The sequence below is a fragment of the Lynx canadensis genome, chromosome X, assembly GCF_007474595.2.
Source record: "Lynx canadensis isolate LIC74 chromosome X, mLynCan4.pri.v2, whole genome shotgun sequence".
In the NCBI taxonomy this organism is placed as follows: domain Eukaryota; kingdom Metazoa; phylum Chordata; class Mammalia; order Carnivora; family Felidae; genus Lynx; species Lynx canadensis.
Window position 1 is genome coordinate 66,848,910 of NC_044321.2, and position 24,718 is coordinate 66,873,627.

At 37.5% G+C, this 24,718-nt stretch overlaps 1 pseudogene; it reads left to right on the top strand.

The window, feature by feature from the left end:
- The first annotated feature begins 21,833 nt into the window (after window positions 1-21,833).
- On the top strand, window positions 21,834-23,216 carry LOC115507848 (annotated as a pseudogene).
- The last annotated feature ends 1,502 nt before the right edge of the window (window positions 23,217-24,718 follow it).

Here is a 24,718-nt window from a genome sequence, read left to right on the forward strand (position 1 = left end):
GATGGCCAACAGGCACATGAAAAGATGTTCAGCGTCGCTCCTTATCAGGGAAATACAAATCAAAACCACACTCAGGTATCACCTCACGCCAGTCAGAGTGGCCAAAATGAACAAATCAGGAGACTATAGATGCTGGAGAGGATGTGGAGAAACGGGAACCCTCTTGCACTGTTGGTGGGAAGGCAAATTGGTGCAGCCGCTCTGGAAAGCAGTGTGGAGGTTCCTCAGAAAATTAAAAATAGACCTACCCTATGACCCAGCAATAGCACTGCTAGGAATTTATCCAAGGGATACAGGAGTACTGATGCATAGGGGCACTTGTACCCCAATGTTCATAGCAGCACTCTCAACAATAGCCAAATTGTGGAAAGAGCCTAAATGTCCATCAACTGATGAATGGATAAAGAAATTGTGGTATATATACACAATGGAGTACTATGTGGCAATGAGAAAAAATGAAATATGGCCTTTTGTAGCAACGTGGATGGAACTGGAGAGTGTAATGCTAAGTGAAATAAGCCATACAGAGAAAGACAGATACCATATGGTTTCACTCTTATGTGGATCCTGAGAAACTTAACAGGAACCCATGGGGGAGGGGAAGGAAAAAAAAAAAAGAGGTTAGAGTGGGAGAGAGCCAAAGCATAAGAGACTGTTAAAAACTGAGAACAAACTGAGGGTTGATGGGGGGTGGGAGGGAGGGGAGGGTGGGTGATGGGTACTGAGGAGGGCACCTTTTGGGATGAGCACTGGGTGTTGTATGGAAACCAATTTGTCAATAAATTTCATAAAAAAAAAAAGAAAGAATTATTCACCACAGTCAAAGGGGATTTATTTCTGTGCTGCAAACGTGGTTCAGTATTTGCAAATCGATCAACATGACATTAATAAAAGAAAGGCAAGAATCACATGATCTTTTCAATAGATGCAGAAAAAGCACTTGACAAAGTACAGCATCGTCTCTTGATAAAACGCCTCAACAAATTGGGAACAGAAAGAATGTATCTCTACATCATAAAGGACATATATGAAAGAACCACAACCAGTATTATCATCTATGGGAAAAGACTAAGAGCTTTTCCTCTATGGTCAAGAAAAACACAGGGATGCCCATTCTCACCATTGGTATTTAACATAGTACTGGAAGTCCTAGCCTCAGCAATCAGGCAACAAAATAAACAAAAGTATCCAAACTTGCAAGGAAGAAGTCAGACTTTGGCTATTCTCAGACAACATGGTTCTCTATGTAGAAAACCCAAAATATCCCATCAAAAATTACTAGAACTGATACACGAATTCAGCAAAGTCACGGGATACAAAATCAATGTACAGAATTCTGTTGCATTTCTATACACCAATAATGAGGCAGCAGAAATAGAAATCAAACCATTCATCCTATTTACAATTGCAACCAAAATCCTAAGATACCTAGGAATAAACCTAACAAAAGAGGTAAAAGATCTGTGTTCTGAAAACTATAGACCACTTATGAAAGAAACTGAAAAGGACACAAACATATTGAAAAATAATCCATGCTCATGGAGTGAAAGAATAAATATAGTTAAAATGTCTGTACTACCCAAAGAAATCTACACATTTAATCAATACTCCAGAGCTAGAAAAAACAGTCCTCAAATTTGTATGAAATCATAAAACATCTCAAACATCCAAAAAATTTTTGAAAACGTCAAGCAAAAGTGGAGGCATCACAATTCCAGACTTCCAACTATATTACAATGGTGCAGTCATCAAGATAGTATGTTATTGGCACAGAAATAGACACATAGATCAGTGGAACAGGATAGAAAATCCAGGAATTGACCCACAACTATATGGTCAACTAATGTTCAATGAAGCAAGAAAGAATATCCAATGGAGAAAAAGACACTCGCTTCAACAAATATTTTTGGGGAACCTAGGAAACAGCATAGAGAAGGAAACTGGACCCCTCTCTTACACTATACACAAAAATAAATTCAAAACAGATGGCAACCTAACTGTGAGAAAGAAAACCATTAAAATATTAGAGGAGAACACAGGTAGCAACATGTTTGGCAACTTTTTAGCAACATTTTACTAGACATGTTTCCAGAAGCAAGGAAAGCAAACGCATAAATTAGTATTGGGATTTCATCAAGATGAAAAGCTTCTGCACAGTGAAGTAACCAATAAACAAAACTAAAAGGCAGCTACAGAATGGGAGAAGATATTTTCAAATGACATATCTGATAAAGAGTTAATATCAAAAAACTATATACAACTTATCAATCTCAACACCCCCAAAACCAAATAATCCTTTTAAGAAATTGGAAGTAGACACAAATAGACACTTTTTCCCAAAGAAGACATACAGATGGCTAAAAGAAACATGAAAGGATGTTCAACATCACTCATCAACAGGGAAATACAAATCAAAACCACAATGAGAAATTCCTCACCCAATGGCTAACATTAACAATACAGGAACAACAGATGTTGGAAAGGATGTGGAGAATGGGGAACCTTCTTACACTGTTGGTGGGAATGCAAATTGGTGCAGCCACTCTGGAAAACAGTATGGAGATTCCTCAAAAAGTTAAAAAATAGAACTGAGACCCAGAAATTGCACTACTAGGTATTTATCCAAAGGATACAATAATACTGGTTCGAAGGGGCACATGAACCCCAATGTTTATAGCTGCATTATCATCAATAGCCAAATTATGGGAAAAGACCAAATATCCTTCTAGTGAAGAATGGATAAAGAAGTGATTATGTGTGCAGGAGCATGCACACACACACACACACACACACACACACTCATACACACAATGGAATGTTAGTCATCAAAAAGTATACCTTGGTTTTTGCAACAACATGGATGGAATTAGAGTGTATTATGCTGAGCAAAATAAGTCAGAGAAAGATAAATACCATATGAACACAGGGAAAGTAAGAACAATAGAAAAAGAGATGAGGTCTAACCAGAAAAGACTCTTAAGCATAGAGAACAAACAGGATTGCTAGAGGGAGGTGGACAGGGGATGGCTAAATTGGTGATGGGTATTAAGGAGGGCACTTGTTGTGATGAACACTGTTTGTTATATGTAAATAATGAATCGCTAAATTCTACTTTTGAAAACAATATTACACTATATGTTAACTAACTAGAATTTATTTTTTTTTAAGTTTATTTATTTTGAGAGGGGGAGAGGGGAGAGGCTGTGGAGGGGCAGAGAGAAAAGGCAAGAGAGAATCCCAAGCAGGCTCTGCACTGTCAGCTCAGAGACCAATGTGGGGCTCAATCTCACAAACCTTGAGATCATGACCTGAGCCAATCTCAAGAGTGGGATACTTAACTGATTGAGCACCTTGGTGCCCCTTAACTAACTAGACTTTAAATAACAATGTGGAAAAAAAGAAACAACTTGTTTACCTTGTTATTAAAATTTATTTATTTTGTAAATAAAAATAAGACATTTTCAGTTACTTTTTTATTGTTGGCACCCAAACATTTTCTGTAATCCAATAATTTAAGTGTTAAAAGGTCCCTGTATAGATTAAAGTCTACATAGGCAGAGACTGGGTTTATACAAAATCACATAGACATTTCAGGCTTAAACCCTATTTTGCTAATTTCTTCATAAACTTTGTGGAATGGGTGTGTGTGTGTGAGAGTGGATATTTAGTATCCCGAAATATCCAGATAGATTATATGAGGAATCTGAATTTATCAGACAATTGTCTCTTGTCTACTTTGATAGGAAAATAAACTGATGTAAAATGCTCACCTGGAGAGTCTGTCACTAACATACTGTTTAAAGTTGGTTTAAAATGGTAATTATCTGTATCTTTATTAACTCATTATTAATAAAGATAACCATTCTCATCCTTTGTGTCTTAGGAGAATTTTTTTAGAATAAAATCAGATGATATAGCTAAAGTGGAAAATATATTGGAATCAATAAACATTTTTTGTTACTTATTGAATCCAAGAACTGGCATATTGTTTTAGTTCTCATATTTTGAATTATGAAAGCATAGTATACAAGGGAGACAGTATGATAGAACACTCTTCTTAGAAGTTCTTGATCTAGCTTTACGTACACAGGAATCAACTGGGAATTTTGTTAACATGCTGTTTCTGGAGGAGTAGATCTGGAGTACACTTGAAATAGTGTGTTTTGCATTTCTAACAAGGTCAAAAGTGATGAGATGCTTGCTGCTGCTCATCTAGAAACCACGGTTTAAGTAGCAAAAATATTTAACATTTACGGATCTCATTGCCCTTATTGACCATATATAGCTAATAATTTCAAACTTATATATTTCAAAGTTTGTTGGGAATTATCAAAATATATATTTGGGAATTTGTTTTATATGAATATAAGTTGAAGGCTTCCTTTTAGGTAAGAGTCATTTGCAATTCACAGAAATAACCTGAGTGGCTACCATCTGTTCAGCACTGCTAGATGCTGTATGACTAAATAAAAAATACCTGCTCTCAGTGTATATAATCCAGCTATATTAAAGATTGGCCTAAATAAAATCTCTATTAATTGACACCTTAATTTACATTTTTCCTCAATACAACCAGTATATTCTGATTGTTTCATACTATGCTTTGCTGGTAAATGTTGTGTTTGCTGGTTATTTAATTTTTTGTGCTACCCACAGTGTCACATCTACAGACACATTACACTTGTAAGGTTTATTTGCATCATTAACATTTTCTTCCATATTCTTAAACTTAGACCAAGAATTGGCAAATATTTTATGTAGGGGAACATACTGTTAATGTTTTGTTTTTGGCAAGCCACAGAGTCTCATTTGCAACTATTCAATGCCATCATTGCAGCACCGGAGCTGGCTATAGTTCAATAAAACTTTACTGAGAAAAACTAGATGGCAGGCTATATTTGGCCCACAGATTGTAGTTTGCTGATTCTTAGGTTTAAAAAATCAACAAAACAAAGGATCAAATCTTTATTTGTAGAACTTGCTAATTTCCGTAGTGAAAATACTCCCACTATGTCCAGTTTCAAGCTAGCAACATGATAACACTGACAGAAGAATTGGGAAGTGATGAACAGTGGCACACCATTATATAGTATTCCCACTAGGCAGGTGCAATAAATGTAAGTAATCTTAATATCACAGATAATAGCAAAATTTAGTAAAAAATAATTAAGAATTGAGATGTACTTATTAACTTTGGTTTTCTTATAAATTACTTAATTGTAAGTTTATATTATTTAATTTTTAATAATACTGATTTAACATGCAGCTCACAAAATTTCTGGAAATTTAACACTTGGCTTTTATTAGCTAGTTATACCATTAATTGACAGAAATATATTTCATTGTGCATTTTCACATCTCAGCCACTTATGTTTATACCACATAGATGAAAGCTTTGAGTGTAGAAAAGAAATTGGATGTGCCTACTTCTACACCACTCTCAGCTCATCATTCATTTCCTGTTTCTTTGGAACACAGAGAGCAGAAATATTGAAAAAGGGTAAATGGAAAAAAGAAAGGAACATAGATGAGGGAAGAAAGTGAAAGTTGGCAAAGATGGAAAGTCTACATTCCAAACTTTCTGTCTCTACACTAGTGTAAAGAAAACCCAATTAACTGAATGCATAACTATTCATGCCTATATAAGTGAGGAATGCAATAATCTATCTGTCCCAAATAAATGTCCTCCAAAATCATGGTGTATTGCATTTCAGGGGAAAATGCAAGAAATAAGAGGTGATAACTGAATTGTGTTGGTCCAAACTCAAGTAGATCATAATGAGGTGAAAGGAAGTGGGGAGGGAAGAAACAGCATCATTAATCATGAGGTCAGAGGTTCTAGGACAGTCAAAACTTGCACTACAGGGTGTAGAGAGAACAGTATTAAATTATAAAGGGCTCTTTGCCAGAAAATCCTTTTGTTTTCATATGCATCACTGTCGTATGTTTCAGTCATATAAGACTGACTTGGACAGAATAACTTATAACGGGAATTATTTTCACCAACTCAGCCTCATTGGAAAATATTTAAATTTCTTCCATTTTCTTCATAACTGAATTTGGAAAATAGGAACAACCCATGGCTTTGTGTCTGGCACAAATATCTCTATGGTTGAATATTTTAAGCCACATTCATCATCAAAACAAAGAAGGTTTCACATTTGATGCCTTCTCTCTGCAACAAGCCACTTTGACATTAATAAAAACCAAAAACTTCAAAAATAGTTATAAACATGTGTTTAGCCAAGTAGGTTTCTACCAATATAGGATGTAAAATAGCCTAAAATAACAGTAACTAACATGGATTTCAAAGAAATTAATATGCAATTAGTATGACATATATACTATATACATTTTTATTTTATTTATAAAAATATAAATTAAAAAATATATTGAAAAATATAAATTAAATAATATAATCAAAGGAATTTTTTCACTGATCCTTAGATACATTCCCTACATAATGGGAAACAACATAAAGAGTGGTTTGGCACACAAGAAATTGTCCACATTGTATCTAGTCAAGCTGTGGAACACTTCTGGGAAATACAAAAAACGTGTGGGTCATAGAACCCCTGTATGGTTTTGCTGAATTACTATGTTTAAGAAACCCATTCCAAGGCAAAGGAGAAAAAAAATCACAAAACAACTCAGAAGCTTTCAAAGTTTATGAATAATACTTGTAAAGGGAACCAGGAATGGACTGCCAAATTATCACACAAAATGCCAAAACAAGGTTTAACTTCTCGTGAGAAGCCCCTTCAGATAATCTTTCTGAGAATTAGGGTATCCACACCTGAATACTGAATAATCAGATAACAGTAAATTACTTCCATTATCTTACCTCATTTAAGATTGGAGAGCCATTGTCACTATGGTATAAATTCAGACCCACCTCATTTCTCGCTGAAATAACAACCTCCTAAATGACTTAACTCCTCTGGCTTTTCTGGTATCCCATTCTACTCTACACACTGATATCAGCATCATCTCTAAAATGCCAGTTTTCTCGTGGCTGTCTCCTGCTGAAAAGTTTTTAATGACTCCCCATTGTTCACATGTTAATGTCCAATATCCTTAGCTAAAAGGAAGTCAAAATTACTTTTCTGCAATTATTTCCATCCCCCATGCCTTCTTCAGTCCTACTCCTCTCTTCTGTGTCTGGTAACTCTTTGTCATTTATGGACCAGGCCAAATGTCACTTCCCTTATGAATCTTCCTATGATTTCTCCCAAATGAATTAGTCATTCTCTCCTCTGAGTTCCCATGAAACTTAACCCACGAAATATGTGGAATGGGGAGTCCACGAGAGAGAAAAGGAGTACTTGTAGATAAATGGATTTCACCAATAAGGTGCCTAAGTAGCTGCCAACTGTAGCCCCTACTTCAACCAAAGCACACTAAATCTTATATTTTATATACATTCTACATAAGATCTTATTTAAAAAAATGTTACAGCTCAAAAAATGAGACATAATAAAACACAAGTTTAGTGGGAAAAACATAGCCTTTGGAACCAGAGAATACTAACTTTTAAATAATCACTTTTCCACTTACTAGATGTATGGCTTTGGGCAAATCAATTCTTCTACCTACTTCTGCAACACCATCATCTGTCACATACCTTGCTGACACTTACACTTCAGTTGAGTTGAGCAATTAGAAGCTTCCTAAAATTTCACACTATTTTATACCATATTCAAACAAGCCAGTCCATGTTTCTGGAATGCTTTAAGACTAGTAGTTCCATGTAAACTCTTATTCATATTTCAAGACCCATTGAAGTGTTACTTTCTTTCTTAAGTCTAACCCCAGGTAGAGCTCAATAATTTCATGTCTTTGACCTCATTTTGTGATATACAAACTCTTATTGTTGTCATTCTTTGTGTTTCATGTATCCAGAGCTGGGTAAGATCCAATATAACCCTATTAATTGTTATACTATAGAAATACTATATAAAAGGTGGTTAAGATCCAGTGTCTCAGGCCAAATCCCATGAGCCTCCTGCCATCTCAGTTCTTGATCTAGGACATCCCCTTCAAACCTCCAATGACCAAGTAATTAAAGGAGTAACACTTGAACTCTAGAACCTTGTTTTAGCTATGACATGTATTTATTTTGATCCTTCAGTACCAGTGCTATTCTGTTAATATCTGAATGTAGTTTCTGTTTATCTTCCTATTAGAAAGTGAATCACCAGAGAGCATGGATTGGGTTGTTTATCCTTGTATATTTGATGATAGAACCCTTCCTGTTCCAGGTGTTAATTATCTAGCTACTCCTTCATTTCAGTATCCCTCTCCTTTCTGGCATCAATTATCCCGTACCTTGAATAGGCTCTCATGAAATCCTTACCTAGGCCTACTATACTTGGACCTATGGTCCAAGGATCAAGTAAGGGTAAGACCTACATACAAAAACTAATTCCTCTTCTCAGTTGCACATATGGGAAAGCAAAAATATAAATTATGAGTGAAAACATACATTTGTGAATGTATTGTTAACTATAAAATGTACTAAAAATTAACATGGTTTACAAATGCATCTCACAAAACACAGATGCTAAATACATTGCCTTCAATTATGTATCAGTAAGTGTTGCTTTATTTGTCTATCCTTTTGAATAAGTCATTCGAGAAGTATAGGTCTTTTAGGGGTTCTCACTGTTATGCCCACTCCTTATATATTGTCCAAAATGTTACCTCTGGCAATTATACACAGCACCTATTGTATTTTCTGAAAAGATTATCATATCTCATATATGAAACACTATTTAACACAATTCCTATAATAACCACCAAAATCCTCTTGGAGAGATAGCTGCTCTGAATGAGAAAATAATAATGTCGTAAATCCAAATTAATGTCAAAGTATACAAAACTGGTTGAAACAAGTGTTTTCCTAAACAACAACAACAACAAAATACTATCATTAATCTAGAAACTTGAAATAGAACTTGATTCATTCCCTGAAAATATAATTAGAGTCCTGAGAATATTCTGGTGGATGCTAGTTTTCACTATGGAATCACTCTATTTTATAGATTTTTTTGGAAGAATTACCTGTATTTATATTAGACAAAACACAAAATAAAATATGATTATTCTAATAATAATAGAATTTTCATTATTTGAAAGTTGCATGTTATGCTGTTTTTATTTATTAATTGATTCATTCATTATACAAACATGCATTGAATATCAGTTCTATGCCTGATGCTAAGAAAAAAAATAAGCTATAGTGTCTGATACTAAAATGTCCACATTAGCAAACCAAAATATTCTTTTAAAAAAGTATTTATATGAAAGTCAATTAACTGCTAAGAGTCATCTTTCCGAAACACAGGAAAAAGGTAAAATAAAAATATCCTCTGAAGACATATACTCCTTATAATAGCAGATAAGTTGATTTACACTAATTTCACCAAGATCTTGGTGATTGTAACTAAAAAGCTAGAAAATATTTTTTTTCAATATCCTTAAAAGCATACAAACGCTAAGAAGACAATGAGAGATTACTGCAGTGAGTTATGGAGTGAGAACGGGAATCCAAAGTCACTTTTACCCTTGGAGCATTTTCAGATCTAAAAAAGGCAGCTGAGATGGGGCACTTGGGTGGCTTGGTCAGTTGAACACCTGATTCTTAATTTTGGCTCAGGTCATGATTTCAGGGTTGTGAGAGGGGGCTCCACAGTGGGCATGGAGCCTCTTAAGATTCTCTCTTCCTCTACTGCTTGTGCTCTCCCTCTCTAAAAAAGGAAATAAATAAAATTAAAAATTAAAAAGGCAGTTGAGAGATAAAGCTGAGTACTGAGTGGCTTCCTACTATTAAGCAGAAAAAGTCAAAGTCCAGGATCTTCAAAAGATGGGTATCTGATATATTTTCCCTGATTTTGTTTTTTTTTATATATATATATGAAATTTATTGACAAATTGGTTTCCATACAACACCCAGTGCTCATCCCAAAAGGTGCCCTCCTCAATACCCATCACCCACCCTCCCCTCCCTCCCACCGCCCATTAACCCTCAGTTTGTTCTCAGTTTTTTGTTTTTTGTTTTTTTTTTAATTTTTTTTTCAACGTTTATTTATTTTTGGGACAGAGAGAGACAGAGCATGAATGGGCGAGGGGCAGAGAGAGGGAGACACAGAATCGGAAACAGGCTCCAGGCTCTGAGCCATCAGCACAGAGCCCGACGTGGGGCTCGAACTCACGGACCGCGAGATCGTGACCTGGCTGAAGTCGGACGCTTAACCGACTGCACCACCCAGGCGCCCCTGTTCTCAGTTTTTAACAGTCTCTTATGCTTTGGCTCTCTCCCACTCTAACCTTTTTTTTTTTTTCCTTCCCCTCCCCCATGGGTTCCTGTTAAGATTCTCAGGATCCACATAAGAGTGAAACCATATGGTATCTGTCTTTCTCTGTATGGCTTATTTCACTTAGCATCACACTCTCCAGTTCCATCCACGTTGCTACAAAAGGCCATATTTCATTTTTTCTCATTGCCACGTAGTATTCCATTGTGTATATAAACCACAATTTCTTGATCCATTCATCAGTTGATGGACATTTAGGCTCTTTCCATAATTTGGCTATTGTTGAGAGTGCTGCTATGAACATTGGGGTACAAGTGCCCCTATGCATCAGTACTCCTGTATCCCTTGGGTAAATTCCTAGCAGTGCTATTGCTGGGTCATAGGGTAGGTCTATTTTTAATTTTCTGAGGAACCTCCACACTGCTTTCCAGAGCGGCTGCACCAATTTGCCTTCCCACCAACAGTGCAAGAGGGTTCCCATTTCTCCACATCCTCTCCAGCATCTATAGTCTCCTGATTTGTTCATTTTGGCCACTCTGACTGGCGTGAGGTGATACCTGAATGTGGTTTTGATTTGTATTTCCCTGATAAGGAGCGACGCTGAACATCTTTTCATGTGCCTGTTGGCCATCTGGATGTCTTCTTTAGAGAAGTGTCTATTCATGTTTTCTGCCCATTTCTTCACTGGGTTATTTGTTTTTCGGGTGTGGAGTTTGGTGAGCTCTTTATAGATTTTAGATACTAGCCCTTTGTCCGATATGTCATTTGCAAATATCTTTTCCCATTCCGTTAGTTGCTTTTAGTTTTGTTGGTTGTTTCCTTTGCTGTGCAGAAGCTTTTTATCTTCATAAGGACCCAGTAATTCATTTTTGCTTTTAATTCCCTTGCCTTTGGGGATGTGTCGAGTAAGAAATTGCTACGGCTGAGGTCAGAGAGGACTTTTCCTGCTTTCTCCTCTAAGGTTTTGATGGTTTCCTGTCTCACATTTAGGTCCTTTATCCATTTTGAGTTTATTTTTGTGAATGGTGTGAGAAAGTGGTCTAGTTTCAACCTTCTGCATGTTGCTGTCCAGTTCTTCCAGCACCATTTGTTAAAGAGGCTGTCTTTTTTCCATTGGATGTTTTTTCCTGCTTTGTCAAAGATTAGTTGGCCATACGTTTGTGGGTCTAGTTCTGGGGTTTCTATTCTATTCCATGGGTCTATGTGTCTGTTTTTGTGCCAAGACCATGCTGTCTTGATGATGACAGCTTTGTAGTAGAGGCTAAAGTCTGGGATTGTGTTGCCTCCTGCTTTGGTCTTCTTCTTCAAAATTCCTTTGGCTATTCGGGGCCTTTTGTGGTTCCATATGAATTTTAGGATTGCTTGTTCTAGTTTCGAGAAGAATGCTGGTGCAATTTTGATTGGGATTGCAGTGAATGTGTAGATAGCTTTGGGTAGTATAGACATTTTGACAATGTTTATTTTTCCAATCCATGAGCAGGGAATGTCTTTCCATTTCGTTAAATCTTCTTCAATTACCTTCATAAGCTTTCTATAGTTTTCAGCATACGGATCCTTTACATCTTTGGTTAGATTTATTCCTAGGTATTTTATGCTTCTTGGTGCAATTGTGAATGGGATCAGTTTCTTTATTTGTCTTTCTGTTGCTTCATTATTAGTATATAAGAATGCAACTGATTTCTGTACATTGATTTTGTATCCTGCAACTTTGCTGAATTCATGCATCAGTTCTAACAGACTTTTGGTGGAGTCTATCGGATTTTCCATGTATAATATCATGTCATCTGCAAAAAGCGAAAGCTTGACTTCATCTTTGCCAATTTTGATGCCTTTGATTTCCTTTTGTTGTCTGATTGCTGATGCTAGAACTTCCAGCACTATGTTAAACAACAGCGGTGAGAGTGGGCATCCCTGTCGTGTTCCTGATCTCAGGGAAAAAGCTCTCAGTTTTTCCCCATTGAGGATGATGTTAGCTGTGGGCTTTTCATGAATGGCGTTGATGATCTTTAAGTATTTTCCTTCTATCCCGACTTTCTCAAGGGTTTTTATTAAGAAAGGGTGCTGGATTTTGTCAAAGGCCTTTTCTGCATCGATTGACAGGATCATATGGTTCTTCTCTTTTTTTTTGTTAATGTGATGTATCACGTTGTTTGATTTGCGAATGTTGAACCAGCCCTGCATCCCAGGAATGAATCCCACTTGATCATGGTGAATAATTCTTTTTATATGCCATTGAATTCGATTTGCTAGTATCTTATTGAGAATTTTTGCATCCATATTCATCAAGGATATTGGCCTGTCGTTCTCTTTTTTTACTGGGTCTCTGTCTGGTTTAGGAATCAACGGAATACTGGCTTCATAGAGTGAGTCTGGAAGTTTCCCTTCCCTTTCTATTTCTTGGAATAGCTTGGGAAGGATAGGTATTATCTCTGCTTTAAACGTCTGGTAGAACTCCCCTGGGAAGCCATCTGGTCCTGGACTCTTATTTGTTGGGAGATTTTTGATAACCGATTCAATTTCTTCGCTGGTTATGGGTCTGTTCAAGCTTTCTATTTCCTCCTGATTGAGTTTTGGAAGAGTGTGGGTGTTGAGGAATTTGTCCATTTCTTCCAGGTTGTCCAATTTGTTGGCATATAATTTTTCATAGTATTCCCTGATAATTGTTTGTATCTCTGAGGGATTGGTTGTAATAATTCCATTTTCATTCATGATTTTATCTATTTGGGTCATCTCCCTTTTCTTTTTGAGAAGCCTGGCTAGAGGTTTGTCAATTTTGTTTATTTTTTCAAAAAACCAACTCTTGGTTTCGTTGATCTGCTCTACAGTTGTTTTAGATTCTATATTGTTTATTTCTGCTCTGATCTTTATTATTTCTCTTCTTCTGCTGGGTTTAGGCTGCCTTCGCTGTTCTGCTTCTAGTTCCTTTAGGTGTGCTGTTAGATTTTGTATTTGGGATTTTTCTTGTTTCTTGAGATAGGCCTGGATTGCAATGTATTTTCCTCTCAGGACTGCCTTCGCTGGGTCCCACAGCGTTTGGATTGTTGTATTTTCATTTTCGTTTGTTTCCATATATTTTTTAATTTCTTCTCTAATTGCCTGGTTGACCCACTCATTCGTTAGTAGGGTGTTCTTTAACCTCCATGCTTTTGGAGGTTTTCCAGACTTTTTCCTGTGGTTGATTTCAAGCTTCATAGCATTGTGGTCTGAAAGTATGCATGGTATAATTTCAATTCTTGTAAACTTATGAAGGGCTGTTTTGTGACCCAATATATGATCTATCTTGGAGAATGTTCCATGTGCACTCGAGAAGAAAGTATATTCTGTTGCTTTGGGATGCAGAGTTCTAAATATATCTGTCAAGTCCATCTGATCCAATGTCTCATTCAGGGCCCTTGTTTCTTTATTGACCGCGTGTCTAGATGATCTATCCATTTCTCTAAGTGGGGTGTTAAAGTCCCCTGCAATTACCACATTCTTATCGATAAGGTTCCTTATGTTTATGAGTAATTGTTTTATATATTTGGGGGCTCCGGTATTCGGCGCATAGACATTTATAATTGTTAGCTCTTCCTGATGGATAGACCCTGTAATTATTATATAATGCCCTTCTTCATCTCTTGTTACAGCATTGAATTTAAAGTCTAGTTTGTCTGAGATAAGTATGGCTACTCCAGCTTTCTTTTGGCTTCCAGTAGCATGGTAAATAGTTCTCCATCCCCTCACTCTGAATCTAAAGGTGTCCTCAGATCTAAAATGAGTCTCTTGTAGACAGCAAATAGATGGGTCTTGTTTTTTTATCCATTCTGATACCCTATGTCTTTTGGTTGGCGCATTTAATCCATTTACATTCAGTGTTATTATAGAAAGATACGGGTTTAGAGTCATTGTGATGTCTGTATGTTTTATGCTTGTAGTGATGTCTCTGGTACTTTGTCTCACAGGGTCCCCCTTAGGATCTCTTGTAGGGCTGGTTTAGTGGTGACAAATTCCTTCAGTTTTTGTTTGTTTGGGAAGACCTTTATCTCTCCTTCTATTCTAACTGATAGACTTGCTGGATAAAGGATTCTCGGCTGCATATTTTTTCTGTCTAGCACACTGAAAATCTCGAGCCAATTCTTTCTGGCCTGCCAAGTTTCAAAAGAGAGATCAGTCAGGAGTCTTATACGTCTCCCTTTATATGTGAGGGCACATTTACCCCTTGCTGCTTTCAGAATTTTCTCTTTATCCTTGTATTTTGCCAGTTTCACTATGATATGTCATGCAGAAGATCGATTCAAGTTACGTCTGAAGGGAGTTCTCTGTGCCTCTTGGATTTCAATGCCTTTTTCCTTCCCCAGTTCAGGGAAGTTCTCAGCTATAATTTCTTCAAGTACCCCTTCAGCACCTTTCCCTCTCTCTTCCTCCTCTAGGATACCAATTATGCGTATATTATTTCTTTTTTTTTTTTAATTTTTTTTTCAACGTTTATTTATTTTTGGGGCAGAGAGAGACAGAGCATGAATGGGGGAGGGGCAGAGAGAGAGGGAGACACAGAACCGGAAACAGGCTCCAGGCTCTGAGCCATCAGCCCAGAGCCGGACGCAGGGCTCGAACTCACGGACCGCGAGATCGTGACCTGGCTGAAGTCGGACGCTTAACCGACTGCGCCACCCAGGCGCCCTATTATTTCTTTTTAGTGTATCACTTAGTTCTCTAATTTTCCCCTCATACTCCTGGATTTTTTTATCTCTCTTTTTCTCAGCTTCCTCTTTTTCCATAACTTTATCTTCTAGTTCTCCTATTCTCTCCTCTGCCTCTTCAATCCGAGCCGTGGTCGTTTCCATTTTGTTTTGCATTTCATTTAAAGCGTTTTTCAGGGCGCGCCTGGGTGGCGCAGTCGGTTAAGCGTCCGACTTCATCCAGGTCACAATCTCGCGGTCCATGAGTTCGAGCCCCGCGTCGGGCTCTGGGCTGATGGCTCAGAGCCTGGAGCCTGCTTCCGATTCTGTATCTCCCTCTCTCTCTGCGCCTCCCCCGTTCATGCTCTGTCTCTCTCTGTCCCAAAAATAAATAAACGTTGAAAAAAAAAATTAAAAAAAAAAATAAATAAAAAAAAATAAAAATAAAGCGTTTTTCAGCTCATCGTGACTGTTCCTTAGTCCCTTGATCTCTGTAGCAAGAGATTCTCTGCTGTCCTGTATACTGTTTTCCAGCCCAGCGATTAATTTTATGACTATTATTCTAAATTCACTTTCTGTTATATCATTTAAATCCTTTTTGATCAGCTCATTAGCTGTTGTTATTTCCTGAAGATTCTTCTGATTGGAATTCTTCTGCTTGGTCATTTTGGATAGTCCCTGGAGTGGTGAGGACCTGCAGGGCACTTCCCCTGTGCTGTGGTGTATAACTGGAGTTGGTGGGCGGGGCCGCAGTCAGACCTGATGTCTGCCCCCAGCCCACCGCTGGGGCCACAGTCAGACTGGTGTGTGCCTTCTCTTCCCCTCTCCTAGGGGCGGGATTCACTGTGGGGTGGCGTGGCCTGTCTGGGCTACTTGCACACTGCCAGTCTTGTGATGCTGGGGATCTGGCGTATTAGCTGGGGTGGGTAGGCAAGGTGCACGGCAGCAGGGGGGGCAGGCTTAGCTAGCTTCTCCTTAGGTGATCCACTTCAGGAGGGGCCCTGTGGCAGCCGGAGGGAGTCAGATCTGCTGCCGGAGGTTTGGCTCCGCAGAAGCACAGAGTTGGGTGTTTGCATGGAGCGAGCAATTTCCCTGGCAGGAACCGGTTCCCTTTGGGATTTTTGCTGGGGGATGGGCGGGGGAGATGGCGCTGGCGAGCGCCTTTGTTCCCCACCAAGCTGAGCTCCGTGTCGGGGGGCTCAGCAGCTCTCCCTCCCTTTGTCCTCCAGCCTTCCCGCTTTCTGAGCAGAGCTGTTAACTTATGACCTCCCAGACGCTAAGTCGCGCTTGCTGTGGGAACACAGTCCGTCAAGCCCCTCCGCTTTTGCCAGCCAGACTCGGGAACTCTGCTTGGCCGGCAAGCCGCCCCTCCGCCCCGGCTCCCTCCTGCCAGTCCGTGGGGCGCGCACCGCCTCTCCGCCCTTCCTACCCTCTTCCGTGGGCCTCTCGTCTGCGCTTGGCTCTGGGGACTCCGTTCTGCTAATCCTCTGGCCCTTTTCTGGGTTATTTAGGCAGGTGTAGGTGGAATCTAAGTGATCAGCAGGACGCGCGGTGAGCCCAGCGTCCTCCTATGCTGCCATCTTCCCCTATCATCTATTTTCACTGATTTTGACTGAGAACACAAGGGCAAGCCAGAAGGCAACTAACATCCACAAAAATTGCAGTCTGGGGGCGCCTGGGTGGCGCAGTCGGTTAAGCGTCCGACTTCAGCCAGGTCACGATCTCGCGGTCCGTGAGTTCGAGCCCCGCATCGGGCTCTGGGCTGATGGCTCAGAGCCTGGAGCCTGTTTCTGATTCTGTGTCTCCCTCTCTCTGTGCCCCTCCCCCGTTCATTCTCTTTCTCTCTCTGTCCCAAAAATAAATAAACGTTGAAAAAAAAATTTAAAAAAAAAAACAAAAAAAACTGCAGTCTGAATTTGAAGCCAGAAGATAACAAGCCTTGAACTTGATGATTTGTTATTGTACCAAGGAAACTAATGAAAACAAACTAAAATCATCATTGGAGAAAAATATAGTAATCTGAGCTTTTATATTGTTTCTACAAAATGTATTCAATGTTCAAAACACACAGAAGACTAGACACACAAGAAAGCAAAACTCCATAAGCTAGAGACAGAAAAATAAGACAGCAAAAACAGATACATGGAGACGCTAGATAGTAATATGAAACACAGACTATAAAACAATTATACTTATTTTATTCAAAAAATGTTTAGCTTACAATTTTTAACAAGAAAATGAAACAAGAGAAAAAATACTATGACAGAATTAAGAACTGATTAAATGAGTTTCACCATAAATTATACACCACTGAATATAGGCTTCGTGAACTGGAGAACAAGTCTGAATAAACCATGTAAACCAAATTCCAAAGAGATACTACAATGGAATGTATGAAAGAGAATAAAAAAACAGAGAAGATACAATGTGATGCATTTAATAGAGTCCCAGAAGAAGGGGAAAAAATGGGACATAGTCAATGTTAGAAAAAATTATGGTTGAGAATTTTCTGTAAAAAATACCACTCACATATTCAACCAATGCAACAAATTCCAAGCAGGAAAAAATAATCCACAGCTAGATATATTACAGAGAAATTATAGAAAACTAAAAACATATATTTTAAAATTTGTCAGAATAAAAAAGCAGTTTACCTTCAACGAAATAGCAGTTATGAAGGCACCTGAATTCTCAGTAACTTCAATGGAAACTATAAGACAAAGGCACATTATTTCCAATGTACTTGTGGAAAATAACTGCCAACTCTAGAATTCTATAGTCAATGAAAACATCCTCCAAGAAAGAAGACAAAGTAAAGACCATTTTCATACACAGATATGTTTATATTTATGTACCCAAACATGCAGAATACGCATTCTTTTGAAAAACACAGGGAATATTTCTTTTTTACAAGACCATGTGTGTGAACTAAAAGCAAATATCAACATATACCAAATAACTGGAATGATGCAGAATGTGTCACAATGTAAGTATGCTCAAAAAGAGTTAAAAAAATCAGAAGCATCTCCATATGTTTTAAAATTAAGAACACACTTTTAAATAATTTATTAGACAAAAAAGAAACAATGGGAAAGCATTTTAACTAATAATGGGAATACTAAGTATCAGAACTTGTGGGGACTCAGTATAAAACATAAAAGAAAAGGAGTAGCTTTAAAATCTTATATTAGGAAAAATATAAAATTAACTAGTTTACAACTCATCTTAAGAAGTTAAGAGATATCAAATGAACCTAGTTAGAGTAGAAGGGAAAAATAAAATAAAGAGATTAACATGGAAATAATCCTACCACAAAGAAGACTGAAAAAGCTAAAACTTAGTTCTCAGAAAGGTTTATAATGCAAACAATTCTTACAAATGAGAAAGAAAAAAAAATAAGTATAAGTAACCAGGATCAAAAATTAAAAAGGGACAAAACCAAAATCCTGCAGTAATTATAAAAATAATAAGAAATTATTATGATTCAGTGAATGGCACTCCAAGTAGAAAATTTACTTGAAATGAACATATTCCTAGAAAAATGCAAGTTATCAAAAAATCATAGAAAGACTGATTAGTTTTATAACTAATAAAGACATTTAATTCACAAGCTAACATTCCCACTAAAGTTATTCATGCCCAGGTGACTTCAACACTGAAAGAATTGGCTTCAATCATACACAAGCTATTTCAAGGATTAAAAAAAAAGATATGTTTCAAAATTTATACATGAGGTTACCATATTGTTGGTAAAATAAATGTCAAAAAAGAGCATAATGACATCAGCAAGATGTTAGAATAGAAAGTCCCAGCAGTAATCCTCCCATAAAAACATCAATATAGCAATGAAATACAGGCCAAAAAATAATAATAATAACCTTTTTGAGAATTCCAGAACCCAAATAAGAAGTTGCTGTACTCCAGGAAAGCACAAATCTGAGAACAGTTACACTGGAATCAGTAAGAAAGGCCATTTCAATTTACTCATGTCAACCCCAAGCCGGTATAGGTCAGTACTGGGAGATAATGCCTCAGCTTATGACTTCTACTTTAAAATAGAAAAAGAAAAGTAGAACATGTGTTTAATGTTCCAGCTTTGAGAGGGCTGCCCAAAGGATAGGTTTCTGTCTCATCTCATTTAAATTGCTGATTAAGCTGACATAGTTGGAAGCCTGTGGACCACTAACAAAAAAGAATGGTGAGGGGCGCCTGGGTGGCGCAGTCGGTTAAGCGTCCGACTTCAGCCAGGTCATGATCTCGCGGTCCGTGAGTTCGAGCCCCGCGTCAGGCTCTGGGCTGATGGCTCAGAGCCTGGAGCCTGTTTCCGATTCTGTGTCTCCCTCTCTCTGTGCCCCTCCCCCATTCACGCTCTGTCTCTCTCTGTCCCAAAAATAAATAAAAATGTTGAAAAAAAAATAAAAAAAAAAAGAATGGTGAGAAGCTTGCTACATCTAGCATGATTTAGTACAATTGAGAGAAAGAAGGTGCACAACATGAGGCTTATCCCTCAGGAGGGAGGGGAAGAATAGAATGTGTCCAGCATTCTGTATTCATGGAGAACTGTACAAGAAACTAGCACAAGTCTTGCCTGAATCAAGGTGCTGATGGGGAAAAAGCATGGTGTCTGGGGCATCCAAAGAAAGTGGAGCTGCTTGCTCCTTTAAAAATTGTGGTGTGGATAAAGACACCAGAAGGAAAAAAAGAATACAAATTGAAAGAAAAAAAAAAGTTTGACTGCTAGTTGATAAATTGCACAGAGACCCAGAGAAGTTGCTTCTCCCCCAAGTGGTTTCACAGGCCCCCAGAACCTCTAGCCAGGCTGATTAGCGAAAGTCTTCCCCTGTATAAAGTTATTCCATAAAAACTAGAGATATGGCTTTTTCCCTCCATATTCACTGATATCAGAACAAAGCTCTAAGACACATGAAAAAAAAAACATAAATATGACCCAAAACAAATAAACAAACAAAAAACTAACAACATCTCTACAATATGATCCTAAAGAAATGGAGGAATATAAGTTACCAGACACAGAATTCAAAATACCTGTCATAAATATGCTCTACAAGCTTGAGAAAACAATATGTGAATAAAATGAGAATATCAACAAAGAAATATATATATATGTATATATATATATATGTATATATATATATATAAATTTGGAGCTGAAAAATACTAAAATTGAACTGAAAAATTCTCTAGAGGAGTTCAAAAATAGGTTTGATCAAACAAAAAAAAAGAATTAGTGAACTTGAAAACAAGGCATTTGCAATTATCCAGTCAAAGGAATTTAAAAATAGAGAAAGAAAGAATTAATGAAAAAAAGTGAGGAAAAGCCAAAGGGCTTATGGGATACCATGAAGTTGAACAATATAAGCATTACAAGAGTTGAAGAAGGAAAGAAGAGATTAAAAGGGTCAAAAAATTTACATGAAGAACCAATGGCTGGGAGATTTCCAAATTTAAGAAAGGAAGTACGTAAGCATCCATATTTGAGAATAATACCAATAAAAAAGAATCCAAAGAAATCCACAATGAGATACACTTTAATCAAATTGTCAAAATTCCAAGATAAAGAGATGATTTTGAATGTACCAAGAGAAAAGTAACTCATCACATACAAAAGAACCCACATACATCAATCAGTAATTCATCAGTAACAATGTTGCAACTTAGAGCAGATTGGTACCGTTTAATTAAAAATGCTGAAAGCACAAAACTGCTGACTTAAAATAGTATACTCAGAAAAACTATTTTTGAAAAATGAAAGAGAGACAAAGATTTTTCCAGATAAACACAAGCTTAGGGATTTTATTACCACTAGAACTGCCTTAAAAGAAATGCAAAGGAGTAACTTCATTTGAAATGAAAAGATGCTGAACAACAGTACAAAAGCATGTGAAAGTATGAAGCTTGCTGGTTATGGTAAATATATGGATAAATCAAAGTACTATAATATCATAACAGTGATGCATAAATTATTTTAATTCTTATATAGAAGCTAAAATACAAAAGTATAAAAATACAACTATTAAAATATGTTAACACACAATATTATAGCATGTGATTTGTGACATCAAGAACATAAAGTGTTGTGGAGGAGAAGTACAATTCTAGGATATTTATATGTGACTGAAGTATTATGAGGCTTCATATACTCATATATCATTCATATCACATCACTCATACTCATTCATATACATCATATTGTTATAACCATATGATGTCATATGATATAAGATGTCATATAGATGTCATATGTAAGCCTTACAGTAACCATGAAAAAAATACCTGTAGAAGATACATAAAAGAAATCAGAAAGGAGTCAAAGCATGTAACAACAAAAAATCAACAAACACATGTAAACAGAAGAGAGAAGACAAAGGAGAAATAAACTATAAGGTAGACAGGAAACAACAAAATGGCAATACTAAATCCTTATGGATCATTAGTTACTTTAAATGTAAATAAACCCTGTAATGAAAAGACAAAGTTGTTGAATGGATGAGAAAACAAGATCTAACTATAAACTGTCTAGAAGAGCCAAATTTCAGATTTAAGAACACACATAGGCAGGTTCCCCCAGCAGTTTCTGGCTGAGCAGACATCTCTTCCTCACTGTAGAACATAAGAGAGACGAGGCCCCTGGAGGACATGGTGTTTGAGACCCAGGGCTTGGTGACCACCAAGTCCATTGAGAATCTTCAGTGCACCAGAAATGACTATGCACACTGAAACAGCTTCAGATGCCAGGCCATTCGTTGCAAACTCGCACCTGCTCGCTGTCGTGCACCAGGCTTTCGCCGCTCCCACAACCCAGCTAGTGCCGCGGTGGCTGTCCTGGGGGTTTGAAATAATGGACAAAAGAAATGCTTAGAAGGAATTGACAGATAGGAATTGGGATCAAGAAACGAAGCAGAAAGAGGTGGGAACATTCTCAGCGGCCACTGAGGAAGTCTTGAAGATTAGAGCCATAAAGAAAGCAAAGCATAGAAATGTTGGATTTGAATCTGATAGTGGCGAAGCCTTTAAAGGTTTTAAGGGTTTGTTTGTACCTTCTGGAGGAGGAAGGTTGTCTGGATTTGGTAATGGTGCTGGAGAGAAGCCTCTGGAAGGACTGTCTACTGGTAGCAGCTCTTCTCTCAGTGCTGCAAGGGCAGCAACTGAGACCAAGGCAGCCTTTGGATTTGTTGTTACAAATGGCTCTATCTCCTTGGTCGATAAAAAGATTTTAAATGCCAAAACTACAGTCAGCAGGCCTCCTCCTCTGGCCTTAACTGTAGTACAGCCTGCCACAGGAATGCCTATCACAAGCAGTTGGCTGCCTTAAACTGTTCTGTTCAGGATTGAATAGTGAAGCACGTGAATACAAACTCACTCTATGATCTGACGCCTATCTCTAAAGACTATGAGAAGTATTCAGCAGGTGTTGAACAACAACATAGGAGCAGTGACAACAGGAATTCTGAAAGTGAAACTAACAAAATGTCAGTTGCAAGACAGACACCTTCCCTATTTGGGACAACAAAATTATAGCAAGAGTCAACATCTTTGTTTCACGGCAACAAAACAGGATACATCTGAAAAGAAGATTGAGAGGGTTTCTGTAAATAAAATGGACCCATCAGTAAGAGCAACAATTGCCTCATTTAATTTTGGCAAGAAAATGTATAGTTCTATCTTGGGCTCATTAAACTTTAGCCCCCTGACTGGATTTTCATTTTCTTCTGGAAACTCCAGTTTATTTGGCAAAGATATTACCCATAATAAAACAGTTTCTTCACCATTTTCCACAAAAAACATCTGAGATACAAGCTGAAGGTGGCAGTAACGAATGCAAAGGCAGAGATGAAGAAGAGAATGATGAGCTGCCCAAAGTACTAGTTACTGAAGTAAAAGAAGATGCCTTTTACTCCAAAAATTGTAAACTGTTTTATAGGAAAGACAATGAATTTAAAAAGTGTGCATATTTTCCATTTAAAACCTATAACAAATCAGAAAATACATCTTTTAGTGTGGGCAGACACCAATTTAGGCAACATATTGCTGATTGTTCTGATTCCACTCAAGATGCCATGTACCTGAACAGGAAAAAACAACATACTTATTGTATGTGCTCCAAATCCACCCACAGATAAGAAGAATGCTACCATTCCTGTTACCATGTTCATTTGGGTAGAAATAAGCGAGGTTGCAGAAAAGTTACAAAAAAATTTTACTGGAGAAAAAGTATGCCTGAATACACTTCGACTGAGAAACTGTTGCCAAGTTTCTGCTCCCACATGGCCCCCTAAATTTGTCAGTGTTTCTTCTCTTCTTACTTTGACATTCAAAGAACTTGTAGATAACTTAAAACTTTTGTGAGGAAGATTAATATGGCCAATAAAACCTTTAAATGTTAAGTGTCAAGAAATTGTATTCTCCCTTGTTAAGAACTGTCTAATGTGTAAAATACATTTGAACAAATTTTGGGGGAAGATTTTTAATGTTTGTTTATTAAACTGGCCACAAGTAATTTCTTAATAGTCTGAAATCAGGGTAAGGATTAGACTTACAAAGGCTGTTCTGATCCATGGGTTTTGGGGTCTGCTATCACTGCTGGCAAGGCTTTCCAACAGGCTCTGTGTCCAGAAGGAAACTTTCCTGTAGACTTCTGTCTGGTGGGCTTGACTGATTTGGGAGAACAACACTTATTCCAAATGAATCATGTTACCACACTGTAATAGAAATATTTTTCCTTTGCTTTACTTTATTGTTATTTTAAAGCTTAACCCTGACTACAGAATGTTCCCCCTCAGCATTAGAGTCTTTCCTTTTTATCTGCAGACATTGGCTTTTAACCCTGTAAGCTGCTTTACCCGACTCCAGAACTGCTTTTTTATTTTAAAGGAAACAAGTAGCTTGTTATTTGGCTTTGTAGATTGTGTTTTGTAGTTTCATTTATGAGGTGCTATAATTCTGTATTCCCCTACAGACAAACATAATAGAGGGGAATTGCCCCGAATAGGGTTTAAAAGCACAAATTTGGTAGCTTCTAGTTTATTGACACAGACAACAAATCCTTGTAAAAAAAGAAAGTTAATGGGGCGCCTGGGTGGCGCAGTCGGTTAAGCGTCCGACTTCAGCCAGGTCACGATCTCGCGGTCTGTGAGTTCGAGCCCCGCGTCAGGCTCTGGGCTGATGGCTCAGAGCCTGGAGCCTGTTTCCGATTCTGTGTCTCCCTCTCTCTCTGCCCCTCCCCTGTTCATGCTCTGTCTCTCTCTGTCCCAAAAAAATAAATAAACGTTGAAAAAAAAAATTAAAAAAAAAAAAGAAAGTTAAGTAAAAGGTATACTGTAGTATGAAAGAAAGAGAATATATCTTAGTTATTTGTACCATGATGAACCCTATGGATCTAACAGCTACCTATTACTTAAAGTCCTAGGAACTTTTATTACACACGAGCCAACTGAATTAACCAGGAAACATGCAAAAAGCTAGTGGAATTAAAATTGCATGTGTAAATGTTGCCTTTAATATTAGACAGAAATATATTCTACATTGGATATCTGAAATTTCCATTTAATTTTTTAAGAGTAAGATATTCAGTATGTCCATTTGGAAGGGAGCCATGTCACTTCTCCATAGCTGACCTAGTATGCATTGAAGACTTGGGCACATGAATTAGATGCAGATTTTAATGTTTAAATATCCACTTTCATTCCTTATTAACCATTTAATGTTGGTACCAGATGATCTTGT